A 12,325-nucleotide genomic window follows, 5' to 3' on the forward strand; every position below is an offset into this window, starting at 1 on the left:
CTGTGGTTGTGCCCACCATCCTCAGCGTAGCGTGGCTGGTCCCTGTATTACTCAAACATCACCTTCTCCCGTGTCTTCTCTCCTTTTCTGAGGACACGCTTGTCACTGGATTTAGGGCCCACCCAGACCCAGGATGTTCTATCCACAAAGACCCCTTTTCCAAAGAAGGTCCACAGGTTTGGGGTAGATGTGCTAGTATATTCTAGTATGTGGAGGGGACCACCATTCAACCCACTGCAACACTGGTCGGATGGGCAGTCTGCCTGGCGCCCGCCCAGATTCCAGGCGCCCAGACAGGAAGATGTCGAACACACATCGTCCTGTTCATACGGACGTTGCAGACGTCATGGGCCCCTCTGGGGCCCCAGAGGCCAGCCAGGAGCTAACCTTGTAGGCGGGTTTTGCAGGGCAAGCCTGTTTCTGTGAACAGCCTGGCCTGTGTGCGAGAGGGAGGGGTGTTGGTAAGAGGAGAAAAGGAAGTTGGGGCGGGGGCATTTGGAACCACGGAGCTGTATTATAACCGCAGCACTCTTTCTCCAGGGCTCCCGCCAATGCATGTAGAGTGGGAGGACTTTCAGAATCCCTAACTCCTCCTGCAGAGCCCACCGACGGATGGTTTGCTTCAACGTGCAGGCAGTTTTTTAAAATATATTTTATTGACTTTTTACAGAGAGGAAGAGAGGGATAGAGAGTCAGAAACATCAATGAGAAAGTAACATCGGTCAGCTGCCTCCTGCACACCCCCTACTGGGGATATGCCTGCAACCAAGGTACATGCCCTTGACCGGAATCAAGCCTGGGACCCTTCAGTCTGCAGGCCGACGCTCTATCCGCTGAGCCAAACCGGTTTTGGCAAGGTGCAGGTAGTTTTTTATCGGTGTGATTACCAGGCAGTTAAGGAGGAAAATCTGTTAAAGAGCCCGTGTCTTCTCACCAATTACAGAAACAAGCTTTTGTAGCAGCTTTGCATGTAATGCTGTGTTTATTTGCATATAGTAACCATTTTTTCCACTCTGCTTTCTGTCTTGTAAAACATGCAAGCTGCCCTAGCTGGTTTGGCTCAGTGGATAGAGTGTCAGCCTGCGGACTGAAGTGTCCCAGGTTCAGTTCTCTGTCAGGGCACATGCCTTGGTTTCTAACTCGATCCCCAGTAGGCGTGCAGGAGGCAGCCAATCAATGCTTCTCATCATCGATGTTTCTCTCTCTCTCTCTCCTTTTCCCTTCCTCTCTGAAATCAATAAAAATATATTAGGGGGGAAAATAAAAAACATATGCAAGTTGTCAGAAGTTACTATTCAGTTCTTGTTGGTTTTTTGTTAATCCTCCCCAGTGTATATTTTTTCCATTGATTTTTAGAGAGAGTGGGAGTGTAAGAAATAAGGCAAGTCCTCAAATTCAGGGGTCCTGGTAGAACACAGTGTATACTTGGGAGCCAGTCAGCAGGGCACAGACCATCACTGAGCCTAAGGCACCGGCAGCTTCAGCGACGAGTGAGCTGGAGCCTGGGACCGAGGGTCCTTTGTCTGATGCACCGGAGCGATGGTGTCCACTTCACCCCTTTGATCAGGAGCTACGGTGATGGGATGTCACAGCATCCCGTGTCTTATCCAAGGGCTAATGGGAACCACATTGACCAAACAGCAAGTTAGTCTTCTCCTAGACACCGCGGAGCCGGAAAGTCAATGAATGTCAGCCGAGTTTAAGTAAAGGAAAGGGGGGAATTGTGAGAATAAACATGTCATCGTTTCTGCCTGCCTTACCTTTTTGTATAGACTTTCTGAGCTTTTTTTTTTTTTTTTTTTTTAAACAGCACTTTTGCATTTCTACTCTTCCAGTTCTTTAACTGTAGTTTTCTTGAAATGTTCCCTCAGATTGTCCCCAGTCGCATCGGGAGGGGAAGGCAGGACGGGAAGGCAGGACGAGGGATCTCATTCCTCTGTCTGCCCTTGTTCTCTTTTAGGCTTCTCTGCTTTTACAGGGAGAAGGACGACTGGTCCCTTCCTCCAACAGAGGGCGCAGTCGGCCTCCTTTTGAGTGACTGGGCTTCCATGATTGATTATGCTGGTGACCATGATTGCCCTTTCTTTTTTTTCTTTTTTTAAATATATTTCATTATTTCATTGATATTTCATGGAGAGGAGGAAGGGAGAGATAGCGAGCCAGAAACGCCGAGGAGAGAGAAACATCGACCAGCTGCCTCCTCCACACCCCACAACCAATGTACATGCCCTTGACCGGAATCGAACCCGGGACCTTTCAGTCCGCAGACCGACGCTCTACCACTGAGCCAAACCGGCTTCGGCCATGATTGCCCTTTCTGTTCGAAGAAAGGACATACCTGGCTGGGAGCGGTATGCCCCAGGACCTGGCAGTCACCCTTGGACTGCAGTCCTCCTCATTCAAGAACTGCCCGTTGTCACGGAAGCATTAGCCTTGTTTCCCAATACAGCCTGTAGCCTACATCCCCATATCCATGAACCAGGGAGGAGCAAACTGAAGTCCCTAAAAGATAGAAAGCCAACATTACAGACACACAGACATCTCACTAGCTAAGGGTTTCTGGTGGCTGAACGCCCTGAGGGGAGAGCAGGAAGGGCCCCCCAGAATAAACACTCTGGGCAGCTGCCGGGACTTTCCTGCAGTCTCCGTCACGTGTTCAGCCTCACCACACATGACTGGGCTTTCCCAAAGTGGGACCTGCCCCATTTTTAAACAAATTAAACAACAAAGAGACATAAAACAGCAACAGAAATACTCTTATACAGGCACACAACACACTGAAGGTTTACACCACAGAATCCTCTGCATTAAGGACCAGTAAAGCAGCCCTGACCAGTGTGGCTCAGTGGATAGAGCGTTGGCCTGTGGACTCAAGGGTCCCGGATTCAATTCTGGTCAAGGGCATGTCTATTGGTTGCAGGCACATCCCCAGTAGGAGGTGTGCATGAGGTAGCTGATTGGTGTTTCTCATCGATGTTTCTAACTATCCTCCCTTACTCTCTGTCAAAAAAAAAAAAAAAATCAATATTAAAAAACAACAACAACAACCAATAAAGCAGAGCAGTGTCTTCAGGAACTGCCCCTCCCCAGGACCTCAGCATTCTCCCAATGGACTATTTCAGGGGAATGTATTCCCTAAGCCGAGAATGTCTGTTTCCCATCCTCGGCAGGTCCCTGTGACTATGTACTCAACCCCCCATTGGAGGTTTCTCATAATCCCTGAGATCTCTTCGTCCCTCTCTGGCCACTTCCCTCGCAGGAGAACGGAACCACAGATCATAACTCTGCACTCGCTTTATGCCCAAGACACATCTCAGGCACATACAACTGACCTCCGAGGACACCCAGTCACCAAAACAGTACTCCGTCCAATCCCCGCCTTGGCTCATGCATGAAGTCACTGATTGCCACGGGTCTTGCTTAGGTCCTCCCTGTGTTGCTGGCTGACTCTCGATCCAGAGCCCGAAGTCGGCCCAGGGGGATGGCTGTCCCTCCTCACCTCACCGAGGCCGCTGCTACTTGGCAGAGGGGCGCACCTCCTCAGGAGTAGAGGTCCAATTTCCCTGTAATTTCAAATGGTATCCCAGACATGCCCCCAAATTGTTAGAAATAAGGTGATTCCCCAATTCAGGGGTCCTGGTAGAATACAACTACCCAGAAGGCTGGACTCCCCGGGTTGTGCACTTCCTGCCTCGGCTCCAAATCCACTTTTCTCTGCCCGCCGTGCGATGACGGAGCTGGATCCCTGAGCATCCCTCTTTGGCAGTTGGCAGGACGGTCAGCTTTGTCAGTAGAGACTGCTGGAGGGTCACTGCCAGATGAAGGGCCCTCCAGGCCCGGAACCCGCATTCTGCAGGGGCGTTTCTCTTGTCAGTTGTAAAGCTGAGGCTCCCACCTCCCGCGGTTCTCTACCCCCCCCCCCCCCATCTCCCCGCTTTCTGGAAGTTCACCCTAAGGAATTGCCAGATGTCTGCCCTGCGGGAAAGGTATCCAGGGGTAGATCCTCTGTTACCAAGCCGCTGGAGGGGGTGCCAGGGAGCACGGGGTGCAGGCCCTGGACGCTGGGAAGTCAGGCAACCCAAGCCGGAGCCTGCAGCCCGCAGCGCGAGGCCCCGAGCAAATCCTCTGGCGCCCCCTGGTTTCCAAGCTCAGCAGAGGCAGGACCAGGTCCGCTTCCGCGGGGAGGACCAAGGTGGATTGGGAGATAACAGCTTTTAAGGGGGAGATTCCTTAAGGGTTCGACTTCATTTTCCACCATTTCCCCACGTTAGAATAATTCTCATTCTGGAGATTAGTTAAACTGAATCATACGATTCCATACGAATGCTAAATGGGCACATATTTTAATGTGCAAAACACAGGAAACCCGGTGAGGCACGTGGAAAGGACTGTTTGGGGATGCTGGCTGCGGCTCAGGCGCTACCAGTCCGGTGAGAACACAAACGTGGCCGGGATCGCCGCAAGGCCCACGGGGAGTAACCGCATTCACTCCTGCTCTGGTCGCGCCCAGGCCACGTGCCCAAGGAGTTCAGGGGACACCCATCCGCCCCATGGGGAGAGGACTGCAGCCGGCGCGCAGGGCGCCCTGGAGAACGGGGAGACACACCAGCCCCAGGTGTGTGCCCTCTTTCTGGAGGGGGAGTCTGATGCTGTCGTTGTAGTAGGAAACTTATCACCGCAAATGCACTGTCCCATAACCAGTTACCTACGCTGATAGAGAGATTCAGCAAAACCTCAGAGGGGGGAATAAAAGGAGAAAGCTGCTGAAACCGGTTTGGCTCAGTGGATAGAGCGTAGGCCTGCGGACTGAAAGGTCCCAGGTTCGATTCCAATCAAGGGCATGTACCTTAGTTGCGGGCACATCCCCCGTGGGGGCAGCTGATCAATGATTCTCTCTCATCGATGTTTTTAACTCTCTATCCCTCTTTCTTCCTTTCTGTAAAAAATCAATAAAATATATTTTTTTTTTAAAAAAGGAAAGCTGCTCTCACCCACCCCACCCAAAGCCCGTCTGCATGCTCGCGCACCGGCCACCCCGCACTGAACCGCTCAGGCTCCGACGGGTCCAAGTGAGCAGCGGGCCTGGCCACACAGCGCCCCGCCCACTCCCCGCCCCCGCGCCAGCGTGCGTGCCCCGCGAGGCTCCGCCCCTACGCTAGCATGCGCGCTCCTGGATGCTCCGCCCCCGTCCATGGAGCCCCGCCCCCAGCGCCAGCGTGCGTACCCCTCGAGGCTCCGCCCCCCACGCTAGCGTGCGCGCCCCTCCATGCTCCGCCCCCGCCCATGAAGCCCCGCCTCCAGCGCCAGCGTGCGTGCCCAGCGAGGCTCCGCCCCCGCGCCGGCGTGCGCGCGCCCGGCCCGCAGCCGCCATTTTGGAGTGACCCGAGCGGCCCCCGCCGGTCCCGAGCCGCCCGCCGGCCCGCGCAGTGTCCGTGGGCGCCGAGTCAGTAGGCGCCGGGCCGGGCCCATGTGCGTGCGGCCCGCCCCAGGCTGCCCGGGCTTCGCCTCCGCCAACACCCTGGCCTCCACCCGGGTCTCCGAGGAGCCGCCGCGACGCCCGGCCCGCGGGGCAGGTGAGTGCGGCCGCCGCCCGCAGGCTCCTCCGCGCCCGCGCCCTTCTGTGCCCGGGCGTGTCCACCGGTGTCCGTGTCCCCGTGTCAGTGCCCGCCCCCTCCCCTGCCGGTGACCTCCCGTCAATGACATGCCGTCGGTGTGCACCCCGGGACGCCCGCCCGTCAGCGTCTCCCCATCTCCACCGCCGTGCCCGCGCGTCCGTGCCTGACCCTGCCCGTCCGCGTGGGACTCTCCGCCCCCTGCTCGCTGCCCTCCCTCCGACCCGCTAGCGGCCCCGCTTCCGGGCTCCGGGGGAGCCGGGCGCCGGCCCCTGCTGCCCCTCCTCCCCCTCCGCCGCCCCCTCCCTCACGCTCGGCGCCTTCCCTCCGGCTCCACCGCCGCCTTGAACGGCCCCCGCCTGGCACTTGGCCTCCTAACCGCCCGGCTGTCCACCCACCGGTCCTGAGCCTCCCGTTGGCTCCGGTGCCCGGCCCGCCCCCCGCCCCCACCACCTGCAGCTCAGCCCCGTCCCGCACCCTCCCTCCCGCGGGCCGTTCCTGGACCCACCGGCCCGGGCCCTGCTCCGGTCCCTGCTCCGGCTGGTCCCCCAGGCCTCTTCCTGCCGTGCCCTTGGCCTCCCGCTTCCCAGGCCGTGGCCAGCCGTGCCAGCTGCTCACGTCTCTTCCCTCCCCTCCCTCGGCTCTTCCCGGTGGGCTTTTCTAACTCCCAAGCCCCGGGAGGCGGGCAGCAGCAGCTGTGAGAGGAGCCGGGGACGGAGCCTGGCGGGGCTGCAGGGACAGCAGGTGCCGAGACCTGGGGTGCCTCCTGGGGACCCAGATCCGACGTGTGTGTGGCCGGGAGCGCCGGTGAGAGCACTGGCCTTCCCCTGGGGCTGCTCCCCGCAGGCCCTGGGCCGGAGCCGGGGCCCAGCTGGGAAGTGCCGTTGTCACCCTGTGGGACGTGGGACGTGGGACGTGGGACGTGGGACATGCCCAAGGTGTTGGGAGTGGGTGTGGTGGTGTGGTGTAGACCGTGGTGGTCAACTTGGGAGGTTTGGGAGGGAGAGCTGTTGGGAATTGCTGATCAGAGGGGAAGAGAGGACTGGGTGGCGGAACAGGCTGGTGGACTGAGCAGGGCATGGTAGGTGGAGGTGGAAAGAAAGGCTTTCTCCTGGCTGACGTGGTGCGCCTCTCGCAGGAGACTGGAGCCCCAGGGAAGCCCAGCAGGCATGGTGGCTACAGCCTTGGGCATGGCCTTTGACTCACAGACACAGGGCGCAAGGATTGGCCATTTGTTGTGTGCTCCTGTGTTAAGTGCTCCGTGTAATGGACTTCATTTAGTCCTCCCCGTGCCCTAGGGCGTGGGACCGACCATTCCTCGCGTGTTAACATGAAGAAACGGAGCTATAAGACACATGGGCGGTGGACTAAAGCCTTCCCCCATCCCCCTCACCCCCTGTTCTGGTTAAGGAAAAGGTTAACTTTAAAAGTACTGTTTAATCTTTCAGTGTATGGGCTGGTACTCTAATCACTGAGCAGCACTGGCCAGGGCAGGTCCTGATATTTTTTAGTGTGTATTGTCCAGACCAGTGGTCGGCAAACTCATTAGTCAACAGAGCCAAATATCAATAGTACAACGATTGAAATTTTTTTGAGAGCTGAACACCGACTCTGCGCATGGGCCGAGAAGTTTCCATCACCCTGTATGTGCGCCCAAATGTGTCATTTTGTGGAAGAGGGGCCAAAGAGCCGAATGTGGCTCACGAGCCAAAGTTTGCTGACCACTGGTCTATATCATCCCATTTAATAATAATAATACTAATAACAACAACGTTTTGTTAATCCTTACCCGAGGATATTTTTCCATTGATTTTTAGAGAGAGTGAAAGTGAGGGACAGAGAGAAACATCGATGTGAGAGACACATCAATTGGTTGCCTCCCCCACACACCCCAACCAGGGCTGGGGACCAGGACTGGGGACAGAGCCTGTAGCTGAGGTACATGCCTTTGACTGGAATTGAACCAGTGACCTCAGTCTGTGGGCTGACACTCTGTCCACAGAGCCAAACTAGGGCTAATTATTTATTTTTAACAAAGTGTTAATACTTTTATTCTTGTAGCCTTGTGAGATACAACATTTTGACATAAAGTGGGGATATGACTTGTGCAGAACTTACTGTAAACCAGAAAGAAAAACAGTGCTAAATTCTACATTTCAGCATCTAACCTGATAATCGTTTAATTCTGAAAACAATTTAATGTGTAGTTTCTCTTAATACTCCGGTTAATATTCATATGAGGACACTGAAGCACAAACAAATTAAGTAACATACCCAAGGTCACAGTAATAAATGAGTGGTCAGACACATGGTGATCTGCATGCAGAAGACAAAGCAAAAGATCCAGTTTGTATTGGGAAGTCAGTTTCACTCTCACCCACGTCCTCTCGGAAATCATGTAATATCCAGGTACAGCAACCAGCCCTCCTCGTGTTAGCACGGAGTATGTAATCATACAGTCTTATTTTTTTAAAACTCCACTGTGTAAAAAGTATTAGTATTTTATACCCAATGTAACGTACAGATCTTAAATATATAACTCTGATAATTTTTAAAAATATTTTTCTTGATTTCAGAGAGGAAGGGAGAGGGAGAGAGATATATAAAAACATCAAGGATGAGAGAGAATCATCTATTGGTTGCCTCTTGCACACCCCCCACTGGGAATGTGCCCGCAACCAAGGCACATGCCCTTGACAGGAATCGAACCTGGGACCCTTGAGACTGCAGGCCGACGCTCTATCCACTGAGCCAAACTGGTCAGGGCAGAAACTATCATTTGTTTATTTCTCTTCTATTGATGGACATTTGGGTTGCTTTAACTTTTTGGCTATTCTGACTAAAGTCTGAGGATTCTTTTTTTGTTGTTGTTGTTAAAATATATTTTGATTTTTTACAGAGAGGAAGGGAGAGGGATAGAAAGTTAGAAACATCGATGAGAGAGAGACATCTTATCGGCTGCCTCCTGCACACCTCCTACTGGGGATGTGCCCGCAACCAAGGCACATGCCCTTGACCAGAATCGAACCCGAGACCTTTCAGTTCACAGGCCGACGCTTTAGCCACTGAGCCAAACCGGTTTCGGCCCGAGGGTTCTTATGCATGTATGGATTATATAATTTTTTTTATATCATGTTATTATTTTGTGGACATGTTATTTCTTGTGAGCACATATTTAGGAATGGGATTGCTGGGTCATAACATAGATGTGTGTTTAGCTTTTATAGAAACTGCTAAGCAGTTTTCCATATTGGTTCCATTTTTTACTCCTGCTATAATATAGGGGAGTCCCAGTTTCTCCACATCCACACTTGGTATTCAGTCTTTTTAATTTCAGCCATTCAGGTGGTAGTGGTATCTTACTGTGTTTCACTTTGTATTTCTGTGATGAATAAAACGGCAGGCAGCTTTCCATGTGCTTGTTGGCCATCTTTTTATCTCTTGTGAAGTGTCAGGTCTTTTGCTCATTTTTTTTATTTTTTATTGGAGTGTATGTCTTTTTAATATTTATTTTTAGAAGTTAAAAAAAATATATATTTTGGCCCTGGCCAATATGGCTCAGTTGTGCTGGGCATCATCCCGTGCACTGAAAGGTTTCTGGTTCAATTCCCAGACAGGGCACATGCCAAGGTTTTGGGCTTGATCTCCTGTGGGGAGTGTGCAGAGGCAGCTGATTGATGTTTCACTCTCACATCAATGTTTTTCTCTCTCCCCCTTTTCCTTCCTCTAAAAATCAATAAAAATATAAAAATATATTCTGGTTATGAGCCGTGTGTGTGTGTGTGTGTGTGTGTGTATGTGTGTATATATATATATATATAGTGAAGGAGTGGGAGGAGGAAAGGAAGTGAGGAGTGAACATTTTTTCCTATTTATGGTTTGCCTGTTTGTTTCTCAGTAGTGTCTCAAACAGAATATTTTAGTTCGGATGAAGTAAAAGTATGTTAGTATTTCTTTTTTTGTAGCTTTATAGTGGTAGCATTTATATGCAGGTTTATGATTCATCTTTTTCTCTTTAAAGAAACTGCATCTTTTGTTAAAGTTTTGGTACATGTATGTGCATGTAAAATGATCACAGTCAAGATAGTGTACATACCCATCACCCCCCAAATTTTCACTCCCATCCTTCCCTGCCACTCACCTTCAAGCAAATACTGATCTGCTTTTATTTATTTTTTGGTTAATCCTCACCAAATATATTGTTTTCATTGATTTTTTTTAGAGAGAGATTGGGAGGGAAGGGAGAGAGAGGGGGGGGGGGGTAAGAGAGAAATATCCATTGGTTGCCTCTCCTATGTACCCCAACCAGGAATCAAACCCTTGGTCTAGGTTTGTACCCTGATCAGGAATCCACCTGTGACCTTTTGGTGTACAGGACAATGCTTTAGTCATCTGAGCCACACTGGCCAGGCCTGATCTACTTTCTGAATGACCCATCTTGCATGTTTTTAAAAATACATTTTTATTAATTTCAGAGATAGGAAGGAAGAGGGAGAGATAGAAACATCAATGAGAGAGAATCTTTGATCAGCTGCCTTCGGCCTGCCCCCTACTGGGGATCTAGCCTGCAACCTGGGTGTGTGCCCTGACCAGGAATCTGAACCATGACCTCCTGATTCACCGGTTGATGTCAACCACTGAGCCATACCGGCTGGGTCATCTTGCATCTTACTTTTTAGGTTTGGTGGAATCAGGGTACTTTCTTTCTCCATATGGATTATGTATTTGCAGCATTTGTTGAAAAGACTCTTTTCTGCATTAAATTGCACTGGAGGCTTTGTTATAAGTTTCTTGAAGATGTGTGTAGAGGCTTATTTCTGGGCTTTCTGTTACGTTCTATCCCGTGCCAATACCACACTGTCTGAATTACTGTAACTTAATGGTAAGTCTTGAAATAAGGTAGTGTAAGACCTTCACTTTCATTTTTCTACAGACTTTTCTGCAAGTTTTAGAATATGCTTTTCAATCCACACAAAAATTTTTGTTGAGAGTTTGGTTGGAATTACATTGAATCTGTAGATTAATTCTAGAATTGAATTAATGTTGAGTCTACTGATATGTGCACATGGTATATCTCTCCATTTATTTAAATCTTTAATTTTTCTCAGCAATTGTTTATAGTTTTCAGTATGATGATACTCTTTTTTCATTCATTATATTTGTAGATATTTGATATTTTTAATGTTATTTAATATATATATATATATATATATATTTTTAGTTACTTGGTTTATGTGTACTGATCATGTATCCTGCAACTTTGCTCAATTCACTTAGTTCTCATAGTGTGTTTGTATATTCCTTTAAGTTTTCTTTTCTTTTCTTTTTAAAAAAAACATATTTTATTGATTTTTTACAGAGAGGAAGAGAGAGACGGACAGAGAGTTAGAAACATCGATGAGAGCCGAGACCGGTTTGGCTCAATGGATAGAGCGTCGGCTTGGGGACTGAAGGGTCCCGGGTTCGATTCCGGTCAAGGGCATGTACCTTAGTTGCGGGCATATCCCCAGTAGAGGGTGTGCGAGAGGCAGCTGATCGATGACTCTCTCTCATCGATGTTTCTAACTCTCTATCTCTCTCTCTTCCTCTCTGTACAAAATCAATATAAAAAAAAAAAGAAAATAAAAAAAAGAAACATCGATGAGAGAGAGTCATCGATCAGCTGTCTCTTGCACACCCTCCACCGGGGATGTGCCTGCAACCAAGGTATATGCCCTTGACCGGGATTGAACCTGGGACCCTTCAGTCCAAAGGCAGACGCTCTATCCACTGAGCCACACCGGTTTCGGCTTCTTTTAGGTTTTCTATCTATATAATCATTATCTACAAATAAGGACACTTTTATTTCCCCCCCAAGTGTTAAGCCTTTCATTTCTTGCACTTTTGTACTGGCAAGGACCTCTAATCCAGTGTTGAATAGGAGTGGAGATAATGGGCCTTCAGTGGTTAAGAAAATTGCATTCTAGTCCTAATGTGTGGAATGTTTTTACCATGAAATGTGTTGGATTTTATCCATTTGCCTTTTCTGCAACTTTTTTTTCTTCCCATATAGAACATTTTAAGGTTCATCTTAAAATTATTGTTCTTCACTAAGAAAGCCCCAGAGCACAGATCTTGTAAAATTCAGTCACGAAAGTAGTCTAAACAAGCAGGTGTCCCTTAAAACATGAGGTTAAAACAGCCCTGCCAGCCCTAGCCGGTTAGCTCAGTGGTCAGAGTGTCAGCCCGCAGACTGAGGGATGTTGGGTTTGATCCTGGCCAAGGCAGGTACCTTGATTGCAGGCTCCATCCCTGGCCCGAGTGCAGGAAGCAATCAACCATTTCTCTCTCTCGACTCTCTCCTCTCCTTTCTACCCTCTCTAAAAATCAATGGAAACATGTCCTCTGGTGAGGATTAACAAACAAACAAAATAATACGACAGCCCTGTCACCCTTCCAACCCCACCAGCTAGAGCTGAGTTTGAAGCTGTGGCTGATTTTCCAGGGGGAGACGGAGGTGCAGGGCCAGGGCTGCCTCAACCACATAGTCTGGCTAGGCTCCCTGACATTCTGGCCACCAAGTCCCACAGGGGGCCTTAGGGTTAGTGTTTGACAGGAAGAAGCAGGGAGGAATGCAAAGTCCATAAATGATGGTTCTGGTTTGTGTTCACGGAATCCCTGGTTCTGTTTCCCTGGGTTAGCAGCAGACATTTATGTTTGGATTCATGGTACGT

At 50.2% G+C, this 12,325-nt stretch overlaps 1 protein-coding gene across 4 annotated transcripts in view; it reads left to right on the forward strand.

The window, feature by feature from the left end:
* Positions 1-5,333: 5,333 nt before the first annotated feature.
* Positions 5,334-12,325, forward strand: part of PPP6R2 (protein phosphatase 6 regulatory subunit 2) — a 52,648-nt gene continuing 45,656 nt past the window's right edge. For 2 of the 4 annotated variants that reach the window (XM_084879679.1, XM_084879678.1), the window contains exon 1: positions 5,344-5,573. The gene's annotated coding sequence lies outside the window, so the exon portion shown is untranslated. Of the gene's footprint in view, positions 5,574-12,325 lie in introns of all 4 variants that reach the window. The other 2 variants (XM_084879677.1, XM_084879680.1) reach the window with 2 other exon arrangements.

The sequence above is a fragment of the Pipistrellus hanaki genome (assembly GCF_964339955.1).
Source record: "Pipistrellus hanaki genome assembly, chromosome: 3".
Taxonomy (NCBI): Eukaryota; Metazoa; Chordata; class Mammalia; order Chiroptera; family Vespertilionidae; genus Pipistrellus; species Pipistrellus hanaki.